General features: G+C 49.1%; 1 protein-coding gene across 1 annotated transcript in view; it reads right to left on the reverse strand.

Annotated features, from left to right (window-relative positions):
• The window catches only part of NXN (nucleoredoxin), a 592564-nt gene that overhangs the window by 224689 nt on the left and 354796 nt on the right, over positions 1-13079 (reverse strand). The gene's annotated exons all lie outside the window — the stretch shown is intronic.

Below are 13079 nucleotides of genomic sequence, written 5' to 3' on the forward strand. Positions count from 1 at the left end.
AGCAAGGACGAGATCAGAAACAACCGCAAACGCTCCAAGGAGTCTCATTCCCAATTCAACAGCCGCCTCCGCCCCGTGTTCATCTTGAACACGCTTAATGACGGAGGGCAGGACAGCTGGTCGCCCCGCAGCGCCAGGCGGACCTGTCTGGACGTGGTGGGAAACGTATTGCACTAGAGCCCGGTGCACTGTGACCAAAGAGGCATTGAGCACACACAACTCATCTATAGTGACTTGATTGTGATGCGGATGCGGCATGTAACCGGACAAGACTGGCCACGTGGCCCACGGAATGGACAAAGGGCCCAACCGAACTGCAGTCACCGATTGGGGAAGGGCGCCATTAAACCAAACGCAATGCTGCATGCAGAAATAGGAATCTCCAGTGTCCCAAATAAGACATAGTTCAAAGGCACTACCGTGGGAGTATAAGTGTGAAACAGAACACAATCTGCATTTACCGCAGGAAAAGTAAGCCATGAGTAGAAAATCTCAGCACTCACCACGAAAACTAATGCAATTCCATCCACAGTGTCGCCATACGTCTGCAAATGATTGCGGACGGCCATACTACTATGTTGGGGAAACTCGACGTCAGCCATAGCGACACAGGAGATAAAAAGTACAATACAAAATAAATGTAGCACTAAGGGTAGTAACTCAAGTAAGAACCTTTTTAATTATCAAGCTTGAAAGGACCTATGTAACTTTAGTTAGGTTAAACCGTCACCACTGTCAACCGGAAACAGTGAGGGTGTTGTGGACTGTTATAAGCACTACTAGAGTGTCTCAAAAATAAGACCACTACGTTAGGTGCACCATGTTGCAGGGAATCTGCTCATGCACAGAGACCCAGGACATCGGTGAATTGTGGAGGACTCAAAAACTCACCTCAGTACCTAGAACCCCTAACCGACTAGCATCAGTGTCACATTAGCTCTTCGTCCTAGGTTACTCTCAGGAATGGTGGGAATCAAGAACACTCTTTCGTTATATTCTCATACCAGTCCACAACATGGGTAAAAAATGAGACACAATAAAGTGTATTATACTTATTTTAATGATGTGCTCTAAGATGCAGTATTTTTGCGAGCATAAGCAGACATATTTTTAAAAATAATACTATCAGCATTGTTGCAATTCCATAAAACACAAAAGTAGAAATTATATTATAATGATGGTGGGAACAGGTTGTATAGCACCTAGTATGCCACCCTCAGCTAGAAACTATGATAAATATAGAAGGTCTCTTAGGCTTGAATAGGGGACCCCATACCTCCAAGATCAGCAGAAGTGAAACACATCATGATCTGCAATAGCTCTCTGTCTCTCTGGAAACTGGCTTCCTTCAGAGTGTTTAAATCATGCATGCAGTGTGATATTAAAGACGCCTGGATTTCAGTTAGCTGCAGCTGCGTGCAGGTTATGTCTAGTGCAGGAGTCGATCAGCCGAACAACACCGAACATTGTTTTGATAACCTTGGAGGCTTCAGCACTCACTGTGCAGACTAAGGTCGAGCTGTAAGTCTAGGGACATTGAAAACAAGTCATTCTCATATGAAGCAATTCATGCAGTCTAACTTACAACAACAGTTACATATAGTGTTGTGTGCAAAAGCAGCAAAAAGGTAAAATTGCGTTTAAACTTGGAATAAGCTTATGCTAACATAGTAATGTGCGCACGTAAGGCCAAGCCCTCACTACACTGGTGCGCCTAAGGTGCGCCAAAGGCATGCCCATCTGCCTATGTCTGCACCAGGACCATACCCAGCTCCAGGACCCCTGTCCCACCCCTTCCCCAGAAGATACAATATTGCTGAGCTCTACACAATTGATCCCAGACGCCGCAACAAACACTGCTCACACTCCATTGTAGGACCTTTCACCTGAACCTACTGCCACTTCAACTGCAACTGCACACATACCAGCCCACCCCAAACACGTCACAGACACCACCGGAACAAAAACACCAACTTTCATGCATCTTTCTAAACACACACTTACTATGCAAGCATTCCACTGAATAATGGGACGTCATCACCACCCTCGCACCTGACATAGACTTCCTCACTGAGAACTACCTCAAACTCACATCTCCACATTGGTACAGCGATCCCCGACGGATATACCATCACTCACCAGAACCGCACCAACAAGTCGGAAGGATGAACAGCCATCACCAACAAAGAGACCATACAGTGTACCACTACTTCAGACACCCCCACCACCCCTATGGAATATCTCAACTTCAAGCTCCACATGAATGGCAAGACAACCAGCAGAAGCACCCTCATATAACAACCACCGGGACCATGCTCCAGCTTCTGAAACACCATTGTAAACTTCATTGCACCCCTAGCCTTACGCTCCATGGACTACAACTTCCTCAGCGACCTACATTCTCACATCAACGACCCCAAAGACAAAAACACTGCCCATCTGCTCAACAGTATGAGCACGGAGAACAGAACAGGAGAGCTGCCGCGAGCCGGGAGTTCTCGGGATTGAGCCTGGAGCTCTCAGGATTGAGCCGCAGCACTGGTTTGAGCCGCGAGAGCCACGAGAGCAGAGCACAGAGCAGCAGTGAAGGAGAGCTCCCGTGAGCTGGAACCGGGCCGCGGTGCTGGGACCTAGCCGCGAGAGCGTGTGTTTTCGCCGACACACTCTGGCAAGTACACCCAGGCGCTGGAGCTGAGCTGGAGTCTGAAATAGCCGCGTGTGTCCCTCTAAAAAAAACACTGCATACATATCTTGCCCTGGGTGTGAGGGACAAGGGACACGGGGCCCACCGAGCAGGGTGCAGAGCAGTTTCACACATTGTACTTTCGTTTTCTAGACAGACATGTTGTTTAAGGATTGACCTTAGACACAACATGCAGGCAATAATTGCTGTTACGCTGTACTCAGCATAAGTTTCTTACCGGCTTCACCTCGATGGTGGGAATGGGTGGTCCTTCCTTTAAGTGATTTTGGCTGCTGATTGAGAGCGGAGTACGGAGTAGAGCGGCAGCAGCGGAGTGAAGGAGAGCTGCCCGATTTCAGCTGCCCGATTTCACTGCCTGCACTTGTCTGTTTGTTCCAGCCAGAAGGGGACACATGACTATTTGTCCCAGCCAGCGTCGGGGCGGTTGCTGCTCCAGTCAGCCCTCAGCACCCGGAGGTGCTTTAAAAACACAGCGCGGGCTCCCGCCCTTCCTTGCCCGGGCAAGCCCTCTAACATCTGATATTTGGGGTATTGGCCTGACCAAACTTGTATTATTGCTGGCATTGTGACATATCAATATTACTTTGCTCACTGCCTTCACTCTTGTGCTGGCAAAAATGTGTAATTCTGCAATGACAAATCGAAAGGGGGTCAAGGGGACTTTGGATGCATTTATGACCGCCCTGCTATCTGCTGACGCGGTCGCTCCACCACGCTGCTCCCTGACCTGCCTCGCCTCACCTCACAGCCTGGTATCTTAGCGCACCTCCGCTGATCTATTGACATTGCCGAATTTGTATTGCTCATTTGAATATTAATAGCGCACCCCCGCTGCAGTGACCGATATTGCCGATTTTGCTTTATTGCTTTGCATCTTGTTAGCGCACCCCCGCTGCTCTCACTGTAATTGGGCATTTGATATGCTGGCTTGCATTATTATAAGCGTCGTATTGCACTGTGACATTTGATTAAGTATTGTACAACTCCGTGTAGGGCCGCCGGCCATTTTGTTGTTTGTTGTTATTGTCTCGCCCTGCCCGGGTCTCCACCCCGCTCCCGCCTTCCCTGCTGACCCTCCCTCCCACTAAGACTATCTGAGTCGCTCTCTGCAGCTCGCGCTGTGACCGCCCTGCTATCTGCTGACGCGGTCGCTCCACCACACTGCTCCCTGACCTGCCTCGCCTCACCTCACAGCCTGGTATCTTAGCGCACCTCCGCTGATCTATTGACATTGCCAAATTTGTATTGCTCATTTGAATATTAATAGCGCACCCCCGCTGCAGTGACCGATATTGCCGATTTTGCTTTATTGCTTTGCATCTTGTTAGCGCACCCCCGCTGCTCTCACTGTAATTGGGCATTTGAATTGCTGGCTTGCATTATTATAAGCGTCGTATTGCACTGTGACATTTGATTAAGTATTGTACAACTCCGTGTAGGGCCGCCGGCCATTTTGTTGTTTGTTGTTATTGTCTCGCCCTGCCCGGGTCTCCACCCCGCTCCCGCCTTCTCTGCTGACCCTCCCTCGCCCCTCCCCTTTCCACCATCCACTTATGACAGATGCATATCCGCGCAGCGGTCACGCGCAGCGGTGGCGCCCCATGCGCGCCGAAGGTGTGCCAAAGGTAAGCCCCTCCGCGCCTGGACCGCGCCCAGTGCCATACCCCCCTGGTCCCCGCCGCTCCCAACCCTCCAGAATCACATACGATACCGCTACTCTCCTCGCCCTCAACCCCGGACGTACACCACTATGCTGCGAAGGTACTCCAGGACGCACCCACGGCCCATTCGCCTGCCTCTCCTGCAAGTTCAACTGCTTCAGAACTCTCACCAAATCCACAACCTCCAAACTAAACTCCGACTCTAACCACCTAAAGTGCATCATGGTCAACACCCGCTTGGTCCACAGACACGCACCAGAACTCTGGGACCTAATCGACACTACGTCACCGGACATCGCCTTCCTTACTGAAACATGGATGAACGCATCATCAGCTCCCGACATCGCCATAGCCATACCGGACACTTACAAGATTATCCGAAAAGACCGCACCAATCAAACAGGTGGAGGCATCGCCATCATCCACAGAAACACCATCAAAATAACAACCAGCTCCGACGACAATCTTACAACCGCTGAACATCTCCACTTTCAGATCCACACCGACCCCAGAACCACACTTAGAGGCACCCTCATCTACAGGCCTCCAGGCACCCGAACTCAATTCAGCGATGACATCACGGACTTCGTCAGCACACATGCCCTCGCCTCCGAGAACTACATTCTTTTAGGTGACCTCAACTACCACCTTGAAAACAAACACGACAGCAACACCACCACCCTTCTGGACAACCTGGCCAATCTCGGACTCAAACAACTTGTTGAGACCCCCACCCACACAGCCGGACACACGCTCGACCCTATCTTCACCTCCAGCAAGCACATCTCCTTCGATCGTACTACAGCTCTCCACTGGACGGATCACAGCTGTGTTCACTTCAGCTACAAAACGACCCTGACCCACAACCGTCCACAACCTATTCCTCGAAGAAACTGGAACAAAATCACCATCGACCAACTCCTCACTTCACTCAACAAAAACCCTCCCACCCTCTCAATGGACCCAGACCAAGCGGCCACCAACCTTAGGCAATGGATTACCCACAGTGCTGACGAATTAGCACCCCTGAAAAAGCACCAGATGAAATCAGCCAACAAAAAGGCTCCCTGGTTCAATGAGGAACTTAAAAAGTCCAAAAAACTATGCCGCACCCTGGAGAAGATTTGGAGAAAAAACCCTACCTCAGACAACATGGACTCCCTCAAGACAGCCACTCGCAAACACCACCAACTGATTCGATCTGCCAAGAAATCAGCACTCAAGGACCATCTCGACAACAACACTCATAACAGCAAGGAACTCTTCAACATCGTCAAAGAATTCACCAACCCCACCGCAGCATCTAACGACATCACCCCCTCCCAAGACCTCTGCGATGCGTTATCCTCCTTCTTCTACAACAAAATTGCCGACATCCACAACAGCTTCAAGAATGCTCCCAGCGTCCAACCCTCCCCACCCCCTCAGATCCTACTCCGCCAACTAACAACCTCAGCGCCTGGAACCCAATCACCACTGAAGACACCACTCGTCTCATGAACTCAATCCACTCTGGCTCGCCTTCTGACCCCTGCCCCCACCACATCTTCAACAAAGCTGACTCCATCATCGCACCCCATCTTCGCGATGTCATAAACTGCTCGTTCGACTCTGCCACCTTTCCAGAAAGCTGGAAACACGCCGAACTCAGCGCCCTCCTGAAGAAACCCACAGCAGACCCCTCTGAACTTAAAAACTACCGACCCATATCCCTCCTCCCATTCCCGGCCAAAGTCATCGAGAAAGCCGTCAACAGCCAGCTCGCCGCCTTCCTTGAATCCAACAACTCCCTTGATCCATCTCAATCCGGGTTTCGAGCCAAACACAGCACCGAAACCGCCCTCATAGCAGCGACTGACGACATCCGAGCACTCCTGGACAACGGAGAAACAGTGGCCCTCATCCTACTCGACCTTTCCGCCGCTTTCGACACAGTCTGCCACAACACCCTTATACAACGCCTCAGCAACATCGGCATACAAGGAAAAGCCCTGAACTGGATCATCTCATTCCTCGCTGGAAGAACGCAAAGAGTCCAACTTCGCCCATTCTACTCGGAGGCCACCGAAGTCATCTGCGGCGTACCTCAAGGATCCTCACTCAGTCCCACCCTCTTCAACGTCTACATGAGTCCTCTCGCCTCCATCGCGCGTCAACACAACCTCAACATCATCTCCTACGCCGACGACACCCAGCTAATCCTTTCCCTCACCAAAGACCCCAACACCGCCAAAACCAATCTTCACGAAGGCATGAAAGAAGTAGCCGAATGGATGAACCAGAGCCGCCTAAAACTCAACTCAGACAAAACGGAAGTGCTCATACTAGGATCTTCCCCCTCAGCTTGGGACGACTCCTGGTGGCCTTCCGCTCTGGGCACAGCACCCACACCCACAGACCATGCTCGTAACCTTGGCTTCATCCTAGACTCCTCTCTCTCGATGTCCAGACAAGTCAACGCCGTCTCGTCCTCTTGCTTCAACGTACTTCGCATTCTCAAAAAGATATTCCGTTGGATCCCCCTCGAGACAAGAAAGACTGTCACCCACGCATTTGTCACGAGTCGACTGGACTATGGTAACACTCTTTACGCCGGAATCACAACAAAACTACAGAAAAAACTCCAGCACATCCAGAACGTGTCAGCGAGACTCATATTAGACATCCCGCGCCAAGATCACATCACCGGACATCTAAAAGACCTCCACTGGCTTCCCGTCAACAAAAGAATTACCTTTCGCCTTCTCACCCACGCACACAAGGCCCTCTACAATCTAGGACCCGAATGCCTCAATACTCGACTGTCCTTCTACAAACCCACCCGCCAACTAAGATCGTCCAATCAAGCCCTCGCCGCAGTCCCGCGTATCCGGAAATCCACCATGGGTGGCAGATCCTTCTCCTTCCTGGCTGCCAAGACCTGGAACTCACTCCCCACCAACCTCCGCCTTACTCAGAACCACATCTCCTTCAGAAAAGAACTTAAAACTTGGCTATTCGACAAATAATGAACCCCTCCCCCTAGCGCCTTGAGACCCTCTGGGTGAGCAGTGCCCTTTACAAATGCCTGAACTTGAACTTGAACTATAACGAGGGCAGAATCCTTACTATGCCACGAGATAGAATTAACAGAGAGGCGGTTGTCTCTAGACCCTTCATCGCACCCAAGTCGAACCTCATTACGATTACATATTCCGGCAGGTATCTCCCTGTTAGAAATGGGGTAGCATGGTGCAGAGCTGGCGGGCCAAACTCCAAAGACATGTGTGAAGCATCCACGCAGTACACAGAGACGACACACAAGGCACACTACAAAAAGAGACCACACCAGTTTAGGTGAAAAACAGCATATGTATTATGCACAACACAGCAAGAAGTAATCACAGGGGTGAACACGGCGCCAACTGGCACCCGGTAGTCATGTACAGAAGGGGACTATTTACAGGGCAGGGCCACTCGGGCCTCTGCCAGAACCACCACAAGAGTATGTGGAATAAAGGTAGGTGCAAGAAATAGATGTAGAGTCCAGCAGCTGTAGCTTTAGGGGAAACACTTTCAGCATGGCTGCAACATTAGCACCACAGTATTGTCATAAGGCCTAAACCTGGGGCATAAATCACATTAGCATGACGCATTAGGCAGGAACATCCCATTAGCATCAATAATGAACGTAGAGCAGCCTGTACCTACTGGCAAAGTCAGGAACTTAGCCATGTCTCATGATAGGCATCAATCGCTGGGTGAGCGGGCCTGAAACAGCAACTCCTCAACACCTCCTTAGACATAGAGACACAAGCTTTGTAGACTCATTGGCCAGCGACACCTTAAATCAGGCCCCTTATGCATTAAACCTTCTTAGTATTGGATATAAACAGGTGAGCACCAAAACATGTCCGTCAGGGAAAATCACATGAGCATGAATACACCATCCCTTGACATCACTTACATTATGCATACCCGCATTAGCAGGACCTTGGGCATACCATTAGCATAAACATCACATTATGCATTGTAAAAGCAGGGCAGACACAGTAGCACTTGGAACATTGTGCCTTATCATTGGGCACAATCATGGGCATCAGTCACCTCCTGCATTTGCATGAAAAACACAACGGCATAAACATGTGAGCATAAGGGCTTATTATGCTCACATGTTTATACCTATTTGCATAAATCCTGGGGCATCTCATTGGGTAATAATCATAGGGTGTGCTCTCAGTAGGCCCTGACATAAGCAGGGGGCATCCCAATAGGCATAACCCTCATTATCATAAATGCATGGGTGCGGGAGGCCTGGAATAGAACATCATTGCATGTCATTAGGCTAAATGGCAGGAAACCCTCTAGGTAGCCAATCTGGGGCATAAAACACATTTGACAGAAATCATGCGCATAAAACACAATGTGCATCAGTCTCACTGCATTGGACATCAGCATAAACCTTAGCAATACTGCAATAAGCATAAACGCGTTAGCATTGACACATTAGCATAAATGCACTGGGATCACCACATTAACGTAAGCCACATTAGTAGGGGGCATAAAACATTAACAGCCACGCAGTCATTGAGGGAAAGCGGCACACATAAGTGTTATAAGCCTTGCAGCTTAGCCTTTGGCGCCACAGCGCCTGGGGAAAATAGAGTCCCTCTTCTGGACTCCGCAATTAAGAGTGCCACACAATGTTGAAGCTGCCTGCTGTCAACCAAGCAGGCAGGGGGGAATCCCACACGCCGGCATTCCCTCGTAGCGCTTTAGAATCCCGGCGCTGCAGACGTCCGCTCCTCTTCTCCTGGGCACAGCTGTAGGGCCTTGGCAGCAAGCAGAGCACAGTCAATGCGAATAAGGCACTCTGGCAGAACCACAATGCAGCACACATGCAGGGGAATTGAAATATAGCGCTTTGACAGCACAGCGCTGCAGGCCTCAGCTCCTCTTCCCCTGGCACCCTGAATATAGCGCTTACGATGTGCTCAGTCCCACTAGGGGCTTCAGGGACGACAGGTAGCGTTCCTCACCAGCAATGCGAATATAGCGCTCATGAGGCGCTAGGTAGCTGCCACAGATTAAGGGTTCCACCTAAGGACATAGCGCCCACGCTCCTCTCTCCTCACTGGCCATCTGCATATAGCGCTTGGACAGTACAGCGCTAGAGTGCAGGCAGGGGGAGGGTACAGGTAGTCCACACGGAAGGCTCACGAGGCGCTAGGTCCCACCAGCAGACTCAGGGATAACAGGTCGCGCTCCTCACCTCCTTCTGGACGCAGTCAAAGGTGCTCCTTGGCAGTCAGTCAAATCGCTCTCCTTTTCCAGGCGCTAAGGAGCAGTCAGGGCCTAGGTATAGCGCTCACCACGCGCTAGGGCAGGAGAGCAGACAGGCAGTGCTAGGCCAGGTCAGTGGGTACTCATCAGTACAGGACAGCAGCTCCTCGGAACCATAATCCCCTGTAACGTGGCACTCCTCCTGGTACAGCAGCCTGAACTCCAGCAGCAGACTCTCACTGGCCGTGTGGACAGTGGAGGGGTACAGATGGGCTCAGGGGCCAGCACACAGGCCCATGCGGCGGCACCCCCTGGCAGCAGGTCCCATCACTCTCAAGTCCGCGCTCTGACTGAGCACATGGCATCTCTACTGCTCTACAAATACCAGAAAGGCTGGAAGCTTATAGAAGGTTCCTGGCAGTTCCAGCCTCAACTGTCACTGTGGGGAGTATAGGGCACCTTGTCACTTCAAACACTAGACCGCTAACCCACCTCAGTCAGGCGGCACAAGCAGACAGAAATGGCATCCATTTTAAAAGTGACATTTTACAAAGGTGCATTTCTACAATGGTGAAAATGACTCTGCGCACGCCATTGCGCAACATGTATCACTGCATCTCGCACCACACATGGCCTATACATTCCTCTACCATAGGGGAGATATAGGTGCGTACAACATTGCACAGCATTTAACATTTGCATTGGAAATACATCTACATGACATGTTGATTCCCACAAAAGCGAACAAATTCAGGGGAAAAAGGGCCAAGTCCAACACTCCCAAAATTCAATTCAATCCTGATCATCACCTTATAACTTGGGGACAGCACCGGTGGCGTTGGTAATGTTGGCCCTTGTACACGACGAGCCACCAGAACTACAAATGGATACCTTTAACGGACCAAGCATAGCCTCTAGAAATCGGACTTCCAATTTTTCTAGCGGGGGCATAAAGTCTAAGCCGAAGGCAAAGGCAACCGTGAACCGTAAGAAGGGTATGGGCCTGTCAAAACAAAAACCCCAAAAAGAGTCCCAGTGCCCCTCACAGACTAATACGGAAGTAAAGAGTGGCTCAGTAGGTACTCAAACCATGGATGTTTCATTGTCTATACAATCCTGTCCCAAGGAGGATGGCACAGCCATTAATGCCACCGATATGACTGTACTGGACACTGCCCTTGGTCGGATCAGGGAATCCAAAGACAAAACCTTTGCCTCATTGGACGGCCGTTTAAAGCTTCTGGAAGATACATTGACTGATTTGTCTGGGCGCATGGAGTCGCAAATTACTACTGTGAACTCTTTGGTGTCCAGTGAGGGGCAGAACTCTGGCAATGCCTTACACTATCAACCTCCATCAGTGGTCTTGGCCACATTAGAGAAATTGTTGGCAACGACTCTGGCGATCGAGGATATGTTGAGTAAAATACAGTGTGTAGGCACAAACATACCATCCAGTTGTCTAGGGTGCTTAGCGAGTACATCAAACGGTGGAAATATAGCCAACCCCCATATGGCAGATATCTCACAACTAGCCGTACAAATCGGGGAGCAGTGTTGGACATATGATCCATCTGAATTTAGATCATAATAAAGTGACATCTAATACAGCACCCGTTAGTAATCAAAGATTGCCCAACCCAGAGATCACATATAGGGAAAGGGATAGGGTAAGTGAAGAAGGCCTGACTTTGAATTTACCTCCAGAAGCTACACTGTATACAATAATATTGGCAAATGCACCACAATCCACCTCCAATTCAATCGAATCCTGGGAGACTTTACGCAATAAGTCTCTTGGTGGCTTGGGTCTAAAATTGTTCTTACAGATGCCCTATTTAGGGAATTTAAAATGGCAAGGAGAGTTGGATGGGTGGGGAAATGTGATAAGAGGCTCCCGGGTGACTGTATAGTTCTCAACTTTAGATCACCTAGTTTAACACAAGAAATTTTGCGCCGACAGGGCTCCCTCCATGTGACCAATTACAGTATAAATGTACTTCCATTGGGTTACTTTTATCCTCCTACTAACTATCGCTGATGTGCAGGACTGGAGAATCAGCCCCCAGCCCACTTCATGAATAACACGCATCATACCCAATTCAGTTTACCCTGGACTAATAGATTTGAGGCTCTTTCTTCTTTGGAAGACAACGATTCACTTAGTAACAGTATTAGCAATAAAGTACAATTCCAATTAAAAGGAATATCCTCGCAACACACAGCTTTATTTGTAAATATTGAACAGTCTGACATTAAGGAAAGAAATGTTGCTAATAATTGTAATAATTGTAATACCCAGAGTAAAATAACCCAATCGAAGGTCAACATTTCTTACAGTGAAACACTAAATAGCCATGGTGGCCCCAATATAGCTCCTGTCCCCTTTGACTGCACATCAGAGTCTGGCCCTAGATTGAAATAAATCGAGATCTTGTTCTGGAATGAGGCAGGCCTCAAAGGTAAACTGTCTAACCCTGCCTCATCTATAATTTTGACATTATATGTATTCAAGAAACTTGGTCTGTTAACATCTTACATATTAATGGTTTTAAGACACTTTCCAGTCCAGCAGCGCCATCAAGTAGGGGAAGGAATAAGGGTGGCCTTTGCATTTATGTGTCCTATAGGTTAACTCCTTGCATGCTCATGACGAGCTGAGCTCGTCATGACCGCACCCGTCCCGTGGAACGCTCGCACGCTGGGCTGATTCCCCTGCTGTGCTGAACGTTCCATTGGAACGGGCGCGGTCATGACGAGCTCAGCTCGTCAGGAGCACTGGAGCGCCGTGGCTCATAACGAGCTGACCTCGTCATGAGCATGGGGGTGCTGTACGCACCCCCCACCCCCCAGCACAGCGGGGAAATACCCCGAGCAGCGAAGGGGTTAAACGCTCATACGATAGCTCTCATTAAGTCTAAAACTTATTATCAGGTGTTAAAAATCAACTTAGATAATAAGTATCATTTAGTCTTGTAAAATTTGTATAATAATATACCAATTGCGGACACCCGACAAATCTTAATGCATTTGCAGAGAGATTTGGACAAGACCCAAAGAAGTTCCGGTAAAGACTACTGTATAATCTGGGGTGGGGATTTTAATTGTGGACCCTGCCCATATACCGTGGGAGAGGTTTGTGGTGTAGATCCAGATGATGCAAATGATTTGTCCCATTTTCTGCATACCACTCCTAGAGATTTATTTAGTTTGTTAAAATATTCTATGGACTTGGGATTTACAAACAGTGTCTGTTTGCCCCCAACCCCTTTAAATAGTACCTTTAATGGACGTGGCTTGTTTTCAGCCATAGACCATATATTGGTATCAAACAAATAGGCGGACAGAATACACAATTTTAAAATACATCCTTTTGCTTTTAGCGATCATTATCCGATCAGTATCCTTTTAAAACTCCCTGCCAAAGTATTAACAAGTAAGACATCGGTAAC

This window comes from Lissotriton helveticus, chromosome 3_1, assembly GCF_964261635.1.
Source record: "Lissotriton helveticus chromosome 3_1, aLisHel1.1, whole genome shotgun sequence".
Classification (NCBI taxonomy): domain Eukaryota; kingdom Metazoa; phylum Chordata; class Amphibia; order Caudata; family Salamandridae; genus Lissotriton; species Lissotriton helveticus.